Genomic DNA, 15566 nt, shown 5'->3' with positions numbered 1-15566 from the left:
AGACCCTATGTATGCTATCTGTCACCTGGTCAGAGTAGAATAAAAATCCAGGCTTATATCAAGCTGAATAAAAACCTTGTTTAAAAAAAAATTCAGACAAACCCAAATTGAAGAAAATTCTATAAAACACCTGAACTGTACTCTTCAGAAGTGTCAAGGTCATCAGAAACAAGCAGAGGCTGAGGTACTGTCATAAACCAGAGGACACTGAAGAGGCCTGCCTCTATATAGAATATAGTATCCTGGATTGCATCTTGGATGGGAAAAGTACAATAACGGAAAGCTGGTGAATTGTAAGAAAGTCTAGAGTGTAATTAAGGATGATGTACTGATGGTTTCCTAGCTTTGACAAATGTACCATGGTGATGTGAGATGTTAACAGTGGGGGTCCTTGTTAACATAAGGTGAGGGTTATAAAAGTGTTCTCTGTGCTATCTTAACAACTGTTCTATGAATTTAAAGTTACTCCCAAATGAAAAGTTTATTGTAATGAAATGGGCCTTTGAGCCCTATCCAGTGAACACACTGTCAGTAGCAGAGGAGGGAGTGACCCTACATGTGGGGACTTACCATCAATGAGGGCAAAGGTGCTTCTGGAATCCTGGAGGGGCTGTGCTCACATGCACAAGAATTCATGTGCTAAAGCTCCAACTGTCAGTGTGATGGTACTTGGAAGAGAGGGTCTCTGGAGGTAGTTAGGCTCAGATGAGGTCATGTGGGGACATAGTTCTTACCAAAGGAAGAGTCTCCACCATGGGAGGACACAGTGAGATGGAAACCATGTACAACCCAACAGCAGAGCCCTCACTAGAGACTTCATCAGCTGCACCTCGATTTTGGACCTCCTGACCTCCTTAACTGAGAGAAATAAACATGTATTTAAGGCACCCAGTCTGTAGTATTTTGTTATAGCAGCCTGACTCAACTAAAACACAGGGATACAATTTTTTTAATGGGCAGTGAGCTAAAGGAATAAAACACTAAAATGAAATCTCAGGAGTGTGAAGCAATTGGTATAAGAGTTATTTTTTTCTCAAATTTCATATTTCATTCAGGTAAAAATTTCTTCTATGGATGGTCTGCTAATATGCTCTCATTTCAAACTATGCCATCTCTGAAGCTAATTTACTTCTGTGCTGCATTTGAGCTAACAGTCCAGGGTTATATCTACAGTGTTCAAAGCTATGCAGCCATGAAGAGGTTGCCCCAGCATACCCTTGGTGTTTCTCATCCCAGCTCAGTCCACAGCTTCTTTTCATCCTCTTGATTTGGAAACAGCACAGGCTAGAAAGAGAAAGGGAGATTTCTTAATTTCTAATGGTGCCTATTCTCTAATGTACCACTTAAATGACTTCCTAAAGATAAGTAATGTTCCCTCCACCCATTAAAGCCTTCATGGGAGATAAAACTGCACAACCCATTGAGTGTATTATGGATCCTCTCTCCTGCCAAGTGTGTTGAACTTGTCACATGTGTTTCCTAGCCAGTTATAACAGGTGGTTTAAAAAGAGAACAGTGGATGACTTATCTTTGACCAGCTGAGAGGAAAGGTGAATTTCTGAGGGTGTGCACAATTGAGCCTCCTCTCTCCAGGGTAGAGAAGAGGGTTTAATTAAGTATAGAAGTGGTAGGATTTCAGAGTTGAAAGTAGGGTAAACCACATTCTTGGCTTGCCTGTGACCAATGAGTTTCCTAGGAAGAATGATTCTAAGAGCAAGAACTGGGAAGTTTCTAGGCAAGCCGGGATAGTTCTCCCCTGTTATGAAAGTGATATTCTAAGATATAAAGACCCCAAAGTACATTATATCCTCTGGGGGTTTCTATGGGTTCATGTATGGCAAATGTGTTGTCAGGAAGCAATGAGGTATAATTGACAAGGATGAGCCTGAACTAGGCCTAAGAGAGAGAGGCTAATTCAACAGACTCATAGTTAGTACACCAGCTTTAGAAAACCTGGATAAATAATTTGCTTTTTCTATTTTGGTCTCCTCATCTGCAACATGGGCATATGATCTTAGTTCCTCACAGCTTTGTCTTGAAAATTAAAATTTGGTAACTCAGATAAAGTTCTCAGTTTTCTGCTTGGCACATTGGAAGTGCTTTTATCATTGTTATTGATACTATTAACAGTTTGAATTCTTATTCCCAGCTCTGCCACTCAGCAACTATGTGTCCCAAGTGATTGCAGTTCCTCATCTGTTAATGGAGAAAATGACACTTACCTTCTAAGGGCTTAGGAGGACTTAGTGAGATAAACAAGTGTGTCACAGACATGAGATAAATGAGGCTACTTTATCAACTCCTGAGTGATTTAGGGCTCATATTTTTCTTATCTCATATTTTACTCCACTAGTTGGGCAGAGAGCAGTATTTATAGACTGGGTCTTAATCTTGGCTATGCCATTACTAGTGTCTTCATTTAGTGGCATTTCCTTTAAAAAGAGGCAAAGATTTTTTTTTTTTTGGAGGCCTGAAAATTTTCTCTGGAGGCATTTAACCAAAGTGAGAGTCAGTCATGTTTTGACAAGTGCAGTCATCATTGGAAGAAGCATGCAATTTTGAAAATCATTCATTCTGTTACCCATGTGTTAGCTTTGTTCTCATTCTTCAGTTCTAGTCCCTTTCCAAATATATCCACTCACGGACAGTCATTATGGAACAATGGAGTACACTGAAGACAATGGAGTAGTGACTGTATAGCACTGTTCACCACAAACTCCTTCAAATGCTCCTTTGCTGTTTGCCTTCTTCACTTACCCACATCTCCCCTCCCCTCTCTCCCTTCTGATTTGCCCATGCTTTTCCTTACTTTTGTACTTTCCACCTTTCAGTCTTTGTGGTGGAGATTGCTGTGAGCTCATTAAAGGTGTTTTTCTCTTGTTCTTGGGCACATAACTAAACTACATTTCCCAGGGACCTTTATACTTAGGTGAAATCATGAGACACAGTTTACCCAGTGGAATGTGGGTAAAAGGAATGTGTCCCATGAAAATCTCCCTCTTTGTCTCTCTCTCTTCCTCCTCTTGATTGCTGGTTTTTTATGTCCAGGCCATCATTGACCTGGTTCCCAGTCTGTCTGTGTGGAACAGAACTAACCCTTACTCTAATTTGTATCTTTACCCCCTGTCATTTGAATCTTCCTTGAGGGGCTTATGTGAGTAAAAAATAAACTTTACACAAGTGAGGATAACCTTATGTAAGTGAGAGATAAACCTGCAGTGCATTAAGCCAATAATATTTCCAGGTTTTTCTGTTAGAGCAGCTGGCCTTTCATAAACTAATATAGCCATTTCCCCAGGGACTGCTCACTTGTGTGTCTGTTCCTGAACCCTCTTAATTATGACGAGTAACATAGATCGCAGGGGGCTGCTTCTACCTGCAGAACAAGTGAGCCAAACAGAGCAGCAGGTACTATTTTTGATGTGGTGATTGGGAAATTGTGACATGGTGCATTAATATGGAGGTAAGAAGTGGTAGCCTTAGATGCATATTCACCTTCAACACAATTGCCAAGTCACTGCATCCGAAGTAATCCCTGTTCCCCATACATGCCTGTCCTGTATAGTAAGCATAGTCCTTGAGGTAGAGAAGACTTTAATTTCATGACTAAATCCCTATAATCTCTCTGAAATGTCACTGTGCTGGTGTTCCTGGCATTGGCCTTACTGTTCACGGATTTATTGAGGACATTTCATGAAGAAAAACCATAGGACTTAGAAAATTGATAGAATATTCTAAAATCTTCTTTCTCCATAATCAAGAAGTTTTTTCTTTAACCACATTATCATCATTGCTTTTGCATTTTTGTTCTTTTTACTTATACCATTATTTACATACTGTGCATAATGGCATTTACTTAAATGACTTCAGTTGATCATTTCTACTGTTCTCTGTGATTTGCAGAATGAATTTATGATCTGATATAGGTAAAGGGCCTGGGGTCTAGAGAGTTGAGATAATTTACCTCTCTCCTTTTGTAAGTGGCTGATCTAGAGTCAGAATTGTAATCTAACAGATATTTTCAAGACCTTGATCCCCTGGAGACAAAGGGGGATTTGTGTTTATTATTGTTGTACTGGGGGTACATTGTGACATTTACAAAAGTTCTTACAGTCTATCACAGTTGAATTTACCCCTCCATCATTCTCCCTTATCCCTCTTCCCCCACATTCCTGGAACAGTTTCCACACATCTCATCTTTCCAACTACATACATGTATACATAGTATTTCCACCACATTCACTTTCCTATACCCTTTACATATGCTTTTCACCCATGTTGGCTGACTTAATAGAAATAATGATTAGATCGTAGGCTTTGAGATCAAAAGAAACCTGAATTCAGCACTTGGTCTTAGTATACTTGGGCAAAGTCTCGAAGCAATCAAAACATCAGGCTTCTTAATTTCTATTTGTATATTCTATTTGCAGATAAATTACTAATGCTTTCCTCATAGGAAAGCATTAGTTATGAGAACCAAACAAGATCCTGGCACATAGAATTACTGAAACTTGCCAAGGATTATTATTAATTGATCTCTCACTTCAGTTGTTAGTGTTTTTTACTGTGCAAAAGTAGGCAGAGCACCATAGTGAACCATGATATGCCAAACACAGAGCATCAAAAATTGTCAGCTCATGGCCAATTTTGTTTCATCCCTGTCCTCATGTTCTTTCCTTCCTTTTACTATTTTGAAGGAAATTTCAAGCATCATATGTTTATCCATAAATCATGTAGTATGTATTTCTGAAACATAGAGATTATTCTTCCTCAGCTCAAAAATTAACAGTTTTAGCATGCAGAATAATATCTGCCCAAAGATGTATACATCCTGATTTCCTGAATATTTGTCATGTTGTATTACATGACAAAGAAGAATTAAGGTTGAAGGTATAATTATTAGTAATCATCTGGTCTTAAAACAAGGCAATGAGTCTGGATTATCCAGGTGGTTCCAAGGTATTCACAAGTGGCCTTAAAAGGGAAAAAGAAAGCAGAGAGGTAGATATATAGAGAAGATGGCAGCATGAGAAGGGTATGGTCCATGTTGTTGGCTTTGAAGATCAGAATGGGCCACAAGCCAAAGAGTGCAGGCAACCCACAAAAGCTGAAAAAGATACAGAAATAGACTCTCCCCTAGCCCTAGAGCCTCTAGAAGAAATGCAGCCCTAATGACACCTTGGTATCAGCACAATGATAAAAACTGCACATTCCAGGACTGTAAGATAATAAAGTTGTGTTTTAGATCACTAAATTTGTGGTAATCTGACCTAGCAGCAATCAGAACAGAATACAACAGAAGTTACTTACTCTCATAAAATATTCAGTTGACTTAGCTCAGCATTTAAATTCATAGCTTAGAATCTTGGTCATTATGCTTCTCCATTTTGGACTAAATATCTTAAATATAAAAAATAGTCAAAAAGCTTAAAGCCTGTATTTGGCCATAGCATTTGAATTAAGTATATTGATTCTAAAATAGAAGGTGATTCTTGATGAAAAATCTTTTATTTAATCATCTGTTCATTCTTTTTTATTCATGTGCTTTTTCTTTAGATACCTGCCAGGGCTACTATGGGTTACTGTGCCCATCGCTGGGAAGATAGATATACCAGTAGGATCTCTTTCTTCTTTGACACAGCAGCAGTAGGATAGCAAACATTAAAACTCTAAATTCTGAGACTATATTTTCTAGGTTAATTTTAGTTCTGCCTCTTACCAGCTGTGTGATCTTAGGCAAGTCACTTAACCGCTCTGACTTTCAGCTTTCTTCATACATAAAATGAGGTTAAGAGTAATATTTACCTCATGAAGATCAAGTTAATAGATGAAGAACCCACAGAACAGTGCCAGGAACCTCAACATTCTGCAAGCACTTGCTTGTTATTATACACCAAGAGGTGACAATCTAAAGTCAGATAGATCTTGCTCAAGTTCTGAACCCTGGGTTTCTCATGCTTCAGGTGTGCAAAATGAGGTACACAAAAGGAGCCTACTATATTTAATGAAATAACAGAAGCACTTAGTGGAGCACATAGACTGTAACAGATATCCCATAGGTGTAGGTGGTTGTCACTTTTTTTTTTGTTCACCCATTGCTCACTTAAGAAATTTCTGGCTCAGTAAGTTTATTAAATTAAGAGATGAAAAGCCAGACACTTGTCATGAATTTCTTTTCTATAAGGCTGACCAACCAGCTTGGTTACTGCTGTGCACTAGGGAGAGGAAGCAGAGAGGTAAGCAACCTGAAAATCATTGCAAGATTAAGTTCTGCACCTAAAGTCTTACAGTCTTTTGTGGAAGCAGAGTGTGATAGACACATCCTCATTTCCCCTCCCCAACCATGAATTACGTCTTCTCTTCTGTGTGAGGAGAGTTGTGACTTGTTTTCAACCTTAGTATGTGGCAAAAGCAATGGCATGTCACTCCCTAAATATGGGAGGCTGTCCCTCTTCTCCACAGTTAAGAACAGAAATATTTTCTAGGGAAATTCTAAGCCTGCTGGAAAGTCATTGTTCCCTTTTGCCATAGCATAATATGTTTCTGCCATTACTTGAGTCTGTAGTGAAGATCTGGGTTCTAGTATTTTTGAACTTTACTAGATTTGATTGGTGGAACTAATCAAGATGGTGGCAAGAGAGAAATAAGTTGACTGTACCCAATTTCGTTCCAACTTGTGACAAAGAATTATTCTTTGGCAGATGAGAATGAGACTTGTCAGACATGCCACAGTAAGGAGACTGTCACTTTGAGGGCTGTAGAGAAGATCCAAGTACTACAAAAAGTATACTGATGTGTACTCTCAGAAGTAACAGAAATTAAGAGGCAACCCTTAGAGAGGAGAAAAGAAAGGAGTCCTACAATAACTACTTTCCCAAAGAAAGACTAAGAACTTGCTTGGGATACCTGGGAAACCAAGGCACATGTGCGTGGGACACAAGCACACACAAACCATCAGACATATGCAATCATAGAAGCTTCCATAAGTAATTCAAGTTTTTGCAGTCAGAAAATCTTCTATTTTTAGCATAAGTGTGATTTTTTTCATTTTATCATTTATAAAAGAGGATAGGGAATAGTCACTGCCAACTTTGCTTTGGGTACCTAAATGTCTAGAGAGAGCTTGTCCAGGACACCCACCTATCAATGCTTGGGGACGCTCACTTTCTTGACTTTCCAAGACCCCTCCCAGCTCTAAAGATGGCAGTGGTACAAAAAAATAAATTCCTGCTCAGCCATCTGTTGTTCATCTCCATTTGGCTTCTGGAGAGATACATAGACTTGAGACCACAGTGAGTTGGAAGAATCATAAAGATCATCCAGCTCATCTCCATCTTTTGACAGAAGAGAAACCTGAATCCCTGAAGGAAGGAAGCGATGGATTCAAGGTAGAATGGTCACTTAGGTACAGAGAAAGGAGCAGCAGCCATGGCCTAGTCCTCTCTCCACCCCTTCCCTTTGCTTTTCTGCCTACATTGGAGGAAAGAGTTGGGTGGATGTTCAAGGAATGTAAACTCATGCTTCTGTTTGAATATTAAAATTTAATGTTGTGATTTTAGCCTAAAACAAAACTGAATTAAAAGGGCCCATCTGTTGCAAAAATAAGTAAATAAATAATACTTTTCTGGTCTCACAATGCATGATTCTGAATAATTTGCCCCTGTGGATCTATTCCTGGGAGCAGGGTTGGCCTAGGCAGAAAGGCAGCTAGTTTCATGCAATCCATCTCTCCTCCATTCCCCTCCTCAAAGCCTTCTGCTTCTGCACAGAGTACTCAGATTCCTTGTGCTCCTAAGGGCACCCCTTCCCCCACCCAAACCAACACTTCCCTTGGTTTGCTAGGAATGCCATAGCAAAATACCAGAAACAGAATGGCTTCAACAACAGAAATTTCTTTTCTCACTGTTCTGGAGGCTGGAAGTCAGAATCTAGGGTTTTTCCTTATGAGGGCTGCAAAGAAAGTATCTGCCCCAGACCTCTGCCCTTGGTTTGTAATGACTGTCTCCTGCCTGTGTCTTCACATCATCTTCCCTCTGTTGGGGTCTGTGTCCAAATTTTCTCTTCTTACAAGGACACCAGTTATATTAGGTTAGTACCCACTCACTGACTGAATTTTTACTCGATCATGTTCATGTAGACTATCTCCAAATAAGATCACATTCTGAGATCCTTGGGGTTAGGACCTTAGCACCTGTCAAAATGAAAGCCCATGGACAGGGAGCTGGCAAGAAGATAGGACTTGGCTCTGATGGCTTTCAGTCCACTACCATTCTCCTTTGTGAGCTTGGACCGGGCACCACACCTTGGTGAGTCTCTAACATGAGCAGAAATCACACATACTTTCGAGATGACAAATAAACAAGATAGTATCTGTAACAAGTCCTAGAACAGTATCAGAGACATCAAAGGCTCATTGTTTGGTTCCTTTTTCCACACAAAAGAATATTCACAGATCAGGACCTGTTTCACTTCTCAAGAAAAAAAACAGCACAAAACATATATATACACACATCTGTCCTCAGAAATGTTAGGCCTCAGCTTGACATCACTAATGTTATCTTAAACTCTGCTTGACCCTCCAGTTGTTTGGCTCTAGTAGACACGGTTCCCCAAAGGAAACATTTGTTTCTCAACACCTATACCAGAACACAAGACCTAGTTCCTTGAATGCCTCTAACAATGGACAATGGACGAGACACAATGAAAAAGTTTCTTGAGACACAATGAAAAAGTTTCTCTACCCTTTACCAGGTCCTTCCTCTTCTATAAATCCCCCAGTCTGAAGCAGCAGGTGCTCTAGCATCTGCTGGAGATCCCCTCTACAGGTTCCTTCTCCTGAATAAACCTTTGCTGACAGTGAGCCATCTCCTCATCTATCTCTGGTTTTTTTCAGTCTAACAAGAAACTTCTGTCAAAAAAAGAACCTCATATATGAAAGCAAAGCTACCAATAGGTAAAATAAAGGAAATAGAGTGGGGGACATGAAGATGGGGTCCCCACCCCTCTCTGGCTCCTCCACCATGACATAATTTCTTACATTATCTTTTCATTTAGGCAGGGTAAGTCCTTGTGCATTTCAATTTATATTAAAAATAATGTTAATATCATGTTGTTCTTTGTATAAAAGGAATATATGTACAGTACCACAAAATGCAACACAAAAGTCATAAGTCATATATATGTATATAATGTAATATAATATAATATAATATAATATAATATATGATGGTACCTAATATCTGGGAACATCATTCCTTACTTTTTTGGTAAAAACCTATTGTCATTATTTTTTGGTTTGTTTGTTGTAAAAAGTGAAATCATACAATGAGGGCCATTTCTAACATCTTCACATTCGCCATGATCACTTGCAACCTACCCACAGAGCTCTGCTCACAACAGTAAGGGGAGCTGTGCAAGCATTTGTAAGTACACCTGCCTTTGCCCCCATGGAATCAGTTCCTGACCTGTTCCTGAAAAAATTCTCCTAGCAGGATGTTCCAAAGGAATGAGGAGAGGAAATAGAATCTTCAGCATACAGAAGAAGCTGTACATGAGTGAACAGGAGTCTGGGGAGGACAAAGGATGGGAGGGGAAAATGTCTGTGCATCCTGTAGACTGTGGAGCCTGTGAAGCCCTCCTCCATCATGGAGCATAAAGAGGGCTCCCACCCCAAAAGTGGCCTGAGCATCAAAGGTTACCTTAAGTAAGGACGTGCTTGGCCATAATCTGTCTGTACTTTTGTGTTGGAGTGCAGGGGGCTGGAGCAAGTGGCCAGGATTTTAGTCCTGGAGTTTCTCTGATTTTGTTGTGCCAACTTAAGCAAGTCAGTTAGTTTCTGTGGGCTGAGCTTCTTAAATCTGTAAAATAAATATGGTTAGACAATGAGTAGCATCCTTCTCAGATTCTATTAAAGGAAATCTGAGTCTTCTAAGATTTCCCGGAGAAAGAAGGAACAACTGAGGTGAGGAGGTTAGAAGGACAGAGCCAGGGCTTTGCAGAACTTTATTAAGCATTTTCTCGCACCTTTATTATAATCCTATCACTCAGCTCTCCCTTCCGGGTCCTGTCAACTTACCATTCAGATCAACTGACTAATTCTGTCTGAAAAGGGAATGGGAACTCTCCATGTCATCTGATACACTTTGCTTTGATAAATGAGGCTGAAGTCGCAAGGAGAGTGTTAAGCAGCAAAATTCAGCTCTTTCAAACTAATTACAGCATGTCTGATTTATTTCCCTCCTTAATGCTGTTTATTTTGTTTTTATTCAAAATATAAAATTGCTCCCTGAGTTGGGAGATTAATGGCTTTTTTTCTTCTTTAGCAACAGATCATTGTGGGCCTGGGTTATAAATAGGAGGTTAGAATCCATGACTCATTGTTTTTCCCTGTTCATACAAGGTGTCCCCTGAGATTTCTTCTTTTTTTATGTTGGAGACATTAATGTCTAATTATTTGCTGGCTGTTATGTTAGAGGCTTTTGTTTTTAGGAAAATGTATGTTTTTCTTCTGTGCTTCATTGCTGGAAAATTTTGTATGTCCATAAACGAGAATTTTCAACATCATGGGCAATGCTGTGATTGATTGCACTTTTGATTGGTTTTTTTATTATGATTCAGTTAACAAACAGGCATTTCTCATGTGCTTACTCTGTAGGAGGGTTAGGGACATTTGGTTTTTTGGATGCAGTCACTCTGATTCTCAGGATGGGAGGAAGACAGAGGTGGGAACCTGCTTCCCGGGTCGATGTGTCTTGTGCTTGGAGTGTTATTCCTTTGTTTACTATCTATTCACTCACCAATCTATCCAACATCCACTGCTACTGTGCCCTACTGGGATTTTACAGAGCTGTGGTGCATTTGTTGTACATTCGTTTACTTATTATCAATACTGGTCACCAAACATAATCCTCCGACCTGACTATGGGATGTAGATGAAGACAGGAAAATAATAATGAAAGGCTTTGAACCAAGGAGACTTCACTTGATTTAGTATCTAGACTTTGTCTTTTTTTGCAACAAAATCTGTGCTTTATGCTACTTCCTAGCTGTTTACCTTGGACAAGTTACTTAACCACTCTGTGCCTTGGTTTCTTCTTGCACTAAATGATATATTCATCAGTGCCCAATGAAGAAAGTAGAAAGCCCACAGATATTTCTAGCAGAGTAGGGGTTTAATGCAGGTAAGTAGTTACAATCTTCAGAACTGCAAGGGAGAAGGAATGCCTCAGACCAGGGCACTCTTACCTGCAGAAGCACAGCTGGTGTATGCTGCTGAACTCCTAGAGCTGCTGCTGCTGCTACTGTTGCTGCTGCTGCCATGAGGAAATCTCTGCTACTGAGCAGGTCATCGTGTACCTCAGCATCTCCTGCCTCCACTGGGGGAGGGACCAGAGGAAAAACACAACAATGCAGAAACAAACATCTCTCTTCCTCCAGTCTTCCAGACTCTTTTTAGTGTCTCCCACTGGCGGAAGCTCACCAGAAAGCAGGTGACCCAGGAGCCTGGGAAATGTAGTTTGCAGGTTTCCACACACCCTGTGGTAGAAAGAGAACATAGGAAGGAAGCTGAAAGCTTGTAGACAAATAATCAGCAGAAGTGAGGACAGTAATGAACCTTGCCTGTGTACCTGCTCTGAGCTAATAAGTCAAGTAGGTGAAAATATTAAAACAAACCTGGGCTCATAACAAACTGTTGCTATTAGCTGTTATTCCTAATACATAATGACTTCCAAGAATCAGGGAAGTGTGTGTAGAGTAGTAACAATCAGATTTATGTTTGAGAATGCTCTATAAGGAGTGGAGGGGGATATGAGGGTGAATGAGTCATCTGAGAGGCAGGAAGCAGTTAGCAGGTGAATGGACTGTCAGTGAGAAAGAGATGGAGGAGGAGAAATTGCTTGCAGAGTTATTTAGGGGATAGAATTATCTAGACTTAGTGATTCATAGAGGGAAATGCCAAGATGCTTCCAAACTTTGGGGATGGGTAGTTGGATAGTAGACAGTCTCATTATTCATCATTACGTCCTTAGGGCAAGGATGGAGTGTGTCGTATTGACCGTTGACTCTCCACAAGTAAGATAGTGCCTGGTGTACTGTATATGCTTGATTCATAGTTACTGAACAAGCCAATAAATAAATGGTCTAATTCACTCACTTTATTAAGAAGAAATTGAGGCACAGAATCCATCCATCACATTCTCGGGGTTCTATTAGTAATAAGCAGCAAAGTCAAGCACCTGAGTTTTCTTATGTACCTTTTACTTTGCAAGGTCCACACAGACCCCATACAGGCAGCAAAATGCCATAAACACACAAATTCATTGGTCCCCAAATGCTGTGACCCCAGACGTCTAGTTTTAAGAGAGAAACTAGGGCAGTGAGTCAGACTGAATCCATCCAATAACCATGATGGCTGCTGACATTTGCAAAGAATACTTGTCAGTAAAGAAAAGGAGATTAGGTCCACTCATCAAAGACATGCGTGCTATCTACCTGACCAGTCTGTGCTGGGAGCTGCAATGTGCCTTATTCAAAGATGTGTCTTTTCCCTCCGTGAACTTTCAAAAAATGCATGCTTCTGGACCTTTTCTGGATTTGAGGAGGTGAGACTTTAGAAAATGAGAAGCCTGCCCTCCAGGGCCATGCCCACTTCGCATGTGTCAAAGCCCAGTCTGGATTGCAGAATGAGACCCTATCTCAAAAAAAAAAATTCTTCCCTAGAACAGCCTCCTTGCCTGGATTCCTAAAGGAAAAAAAAAACAAGGTAAATTAATGATTAAGAGACCTGCCTTGGGGTTAGTGGATATGGGGATCAAAACCAGCTCTGTTATTTGTTACTTTGTCTGGGACAAAGCATGAAGCAGATGCTGGGGCTTCTGGGATTCATTTGCAAATAGAACAGACCAGAGTCAGATGCATGGAGGCTAGCCTAGGCACCAGAACCGCATACTGCACGGTCTATGGGTGCTTCACATCCACTTGTGTCATCTGGGATGCTGGCTAAAGTTCTTGGGTCCAAGTGAATCAGAACCTCATGGGATAGTGCCTCCTGCAAGGACACACATGAGAAATGTTTATGGTGGCTTCACCCAGTCAGCACCTCACCTGTGAGCCAGCCTTTGCCCTGCCACTCACACTGCAAGGCAAGAGCACTCCCTCTGCTCCTTCAAGCCTGTTCCTTTCTCCTCTGTTGCACATATCTGTATCCTGTGTGTTTTTCTACCAGTCATTCTTCCCTTTGTGATGATGAGTCACTGTCAGATTGAAAACCCTATTTCCTTGAAGGACCGTGTTCAAGTTCCTGAATATGCTTTGCTCTTTCTTTCTGTATATCTAATGTGCACTTGACCCATTTCCCCCTTTCTTTGTTTTGCTGTCTGTACACATCTCTCTAAACACCTTAACATTCTCCTCAGGAACCTTTGCACATCTCTGGGATCCCAGTTCTTTGTGCTTTGAGTTCCTCTCTTCATAATTTAACTGGTTCTGTGTCTCTGTTTTTTTCTGCCCTTCTATCTCATAGCTGGTTCTGCACTGCTGAGAAGAGAGACAGTTGTGGTGCGTTCCCAATCCTCAGATTTTGGTCTGTGATGTACATTGAGTTAAATGACTGCAGAGTTGGCCAGCTAACTACAGATCATGTCCTGGCACATAAACTTGATCTTGTATTCTAGGGAAAGAGACAGATAAACTTTTGCACCCAGATCATGCTGCCAGCTTAACAAGACCTGCTACTCCCCAGTGATGTGTCCAAGGCAAATTGTTAGTGAGGAAATGCAAAGATGAACCTGTTTGGTTTTGTGCCTCTTTAGGTAGTTGTTCCTGTTTGAAGACAGATGTGGGGTACTTACCAGGGCTGAGTATCTTGTCCCTAAGAAGTGATAATACAGTTTTCTCTTCCTCTAAACACCGTGGAGGGCACGCTTCTCTACCTTTCTATTTCAGAACTAGAGGTCTGTCTCCAACACACTCAGTCATTTGTTTTCCAAGATCTGGAGCACAATTAATTAGCTTGGGAAAGCGCTGGGACAAAGCTAAGTATTATTAATGACACAGTTAACTGTTCCTTCCTGCTGGGGACGGGTGCTTCCTGGCTTCCTTGGCAGCTCTTTAAGACAGGCCCTATTCTTCCCATTCTCCCTTTGTTTAGTGACCTGGGACAATGCCTCAGCTCCTCCCTGGCAGAATTTTTCTCCTTTGCAAGAGGAGAAACTTCTGCAAAGCAGGAGGGCTGTGATTTCAGCACGTGCTAGGTTCCAAGAAATGTGCTTGGTGCTTTACACATTGACTCTTGCTTAATTTGGTCTTCACCACATGCCCATAAGATAGACATCCCTATCTTCATTGTACAGAGGAAGAAATGACAACTCCCAAAGTGTAAGTGCATTCTCCAAGGACTCTCTTAACAGCTATGGGTGACAGAACTCATACCCCGTTGGTTTGACTTTGAAATCACTAGTGTTCTACCAATAGGTGACCCTGGCATGGAGCATCGTACACGTGCTCTCCACAGACTTGATGGCATAAATGTGCCTTTTGGCAGGGTCTAGACCACCAGGGTTTATCACCATCCCCACCCTAAGCCCTGCCCATCCTTACTCTGGGCTTATTACCTAGCCCCATCATAGATCTAATGGCCCAAGCCTATCTCACTTGGTATCTTCTTGTTCATCAAGTCCTTACTAGGGAACTGTATGTGGTGGTGCATCCCTGTAATCCCAGCACTCAGGAGGTGGAAGCTGAAGGACATGTGTTTAAGCAAAACCTGGATTGCAGAATGAGACCCCATCTCAAAAAAAAATTCTTCCCTAGAATGGCCTCCTTGCCTGGATTCCTAAAGCAAAAGAAAGACAAGGTGAATTAATGATTAAGAGACCTCCCTTGGAGTTAGTGGATATGGGGATCAAAACCAGCTCTGTTACTTGTTAACTTTTTATTTTGGGAAATGAATTTAATGTTCCTTCATCTCTAAATTGGAGATAATGATATTTCACTCAAATGGTCACTGTCCCCTAGAATCCCTGCTCTTCTGTCACCTCTGTAGCTGTGTCTGGAGTCAGCAACTACAAGGGGCCTTAGATAACCTGTTACATTGAATTCAAAGCTCTCTGTGCTCTGATAATGCTTCCTTGAACTGTTACACCCACTACAGTATGTCGTAAGAACCTATTGCACTTAACTAGACTACATTTTTAAGAAGAGGGATCCCCAATAACTGACACAGGCCCTGCCTTATGCTGAGTTAGGATTTGTTGAAAAAGTGAACGAATGGAGTGATCCTTGAGTTGAATTTTGAAAGTAGAGTAAAATTAGCAAGTGAATAGGAGGCGAAGGACAGAAGGAAAGTAAGGGCAATCTGAACACAGGGCCTGAAAGAGCAGAGGATGGAGACACAAAGCACTTCTGGGTCTTGGGGAGGGGAGGGGGCCTGAGAGCATCTGGGATATCTAGGATTCTGTGTGTAAGTGGGGAGGCAGGGCACCTTTGAGTAAGGGCCCTTCCTTCCCCTTCTGGGATCAACACTTCAGGCCATCAGTCTCCCGTTCCACTGAGGCTTGAAGGGAACA

General features: G+C 41.0%; 1 long non-coding RNA gene across 1 annotated transcript; it reads right to left on the bottom strand.

Annotated features, from left to right (window-relative positions):
• Positions 1-548: 548 nt before the first annotated feature.
• On the bottom strand, positions 549-11459 carry LOC141421378 (uncharacterized). Its single transcript, XR_012445968.1, has 3 exons — positions 11245-11459; positions 9699-9857; positions 549-1284 (listed from the first exon to the last, which is right to left on the bottom strand). It is a non-coding gene; the product is annotated as an uncharacterized lncRNA (long non-coding RNA).
• Between the last annotated feature and the right edge of the window lie 4107 nt (positions 11460-15566).

The sequence above is a fragment of the Castor canadensis genome, chromosome 3, assembly GCF_047511655.1.
Source record: "Castor canadensis chromosome 3, mCasCan1.hap1v2, whole genome shotgun sequence".
Lineage (NCBI taxonomy): Eukaryota > Metazoa > Chordata > Mammalia > Rodentia > Castoridae > Castor > Castor canadensis.
The sequence above is the reverse complement of the archived record's forward strand: the minus strand, read 5'-3'. Positions and strand labels throughout refer to the sequence as shown.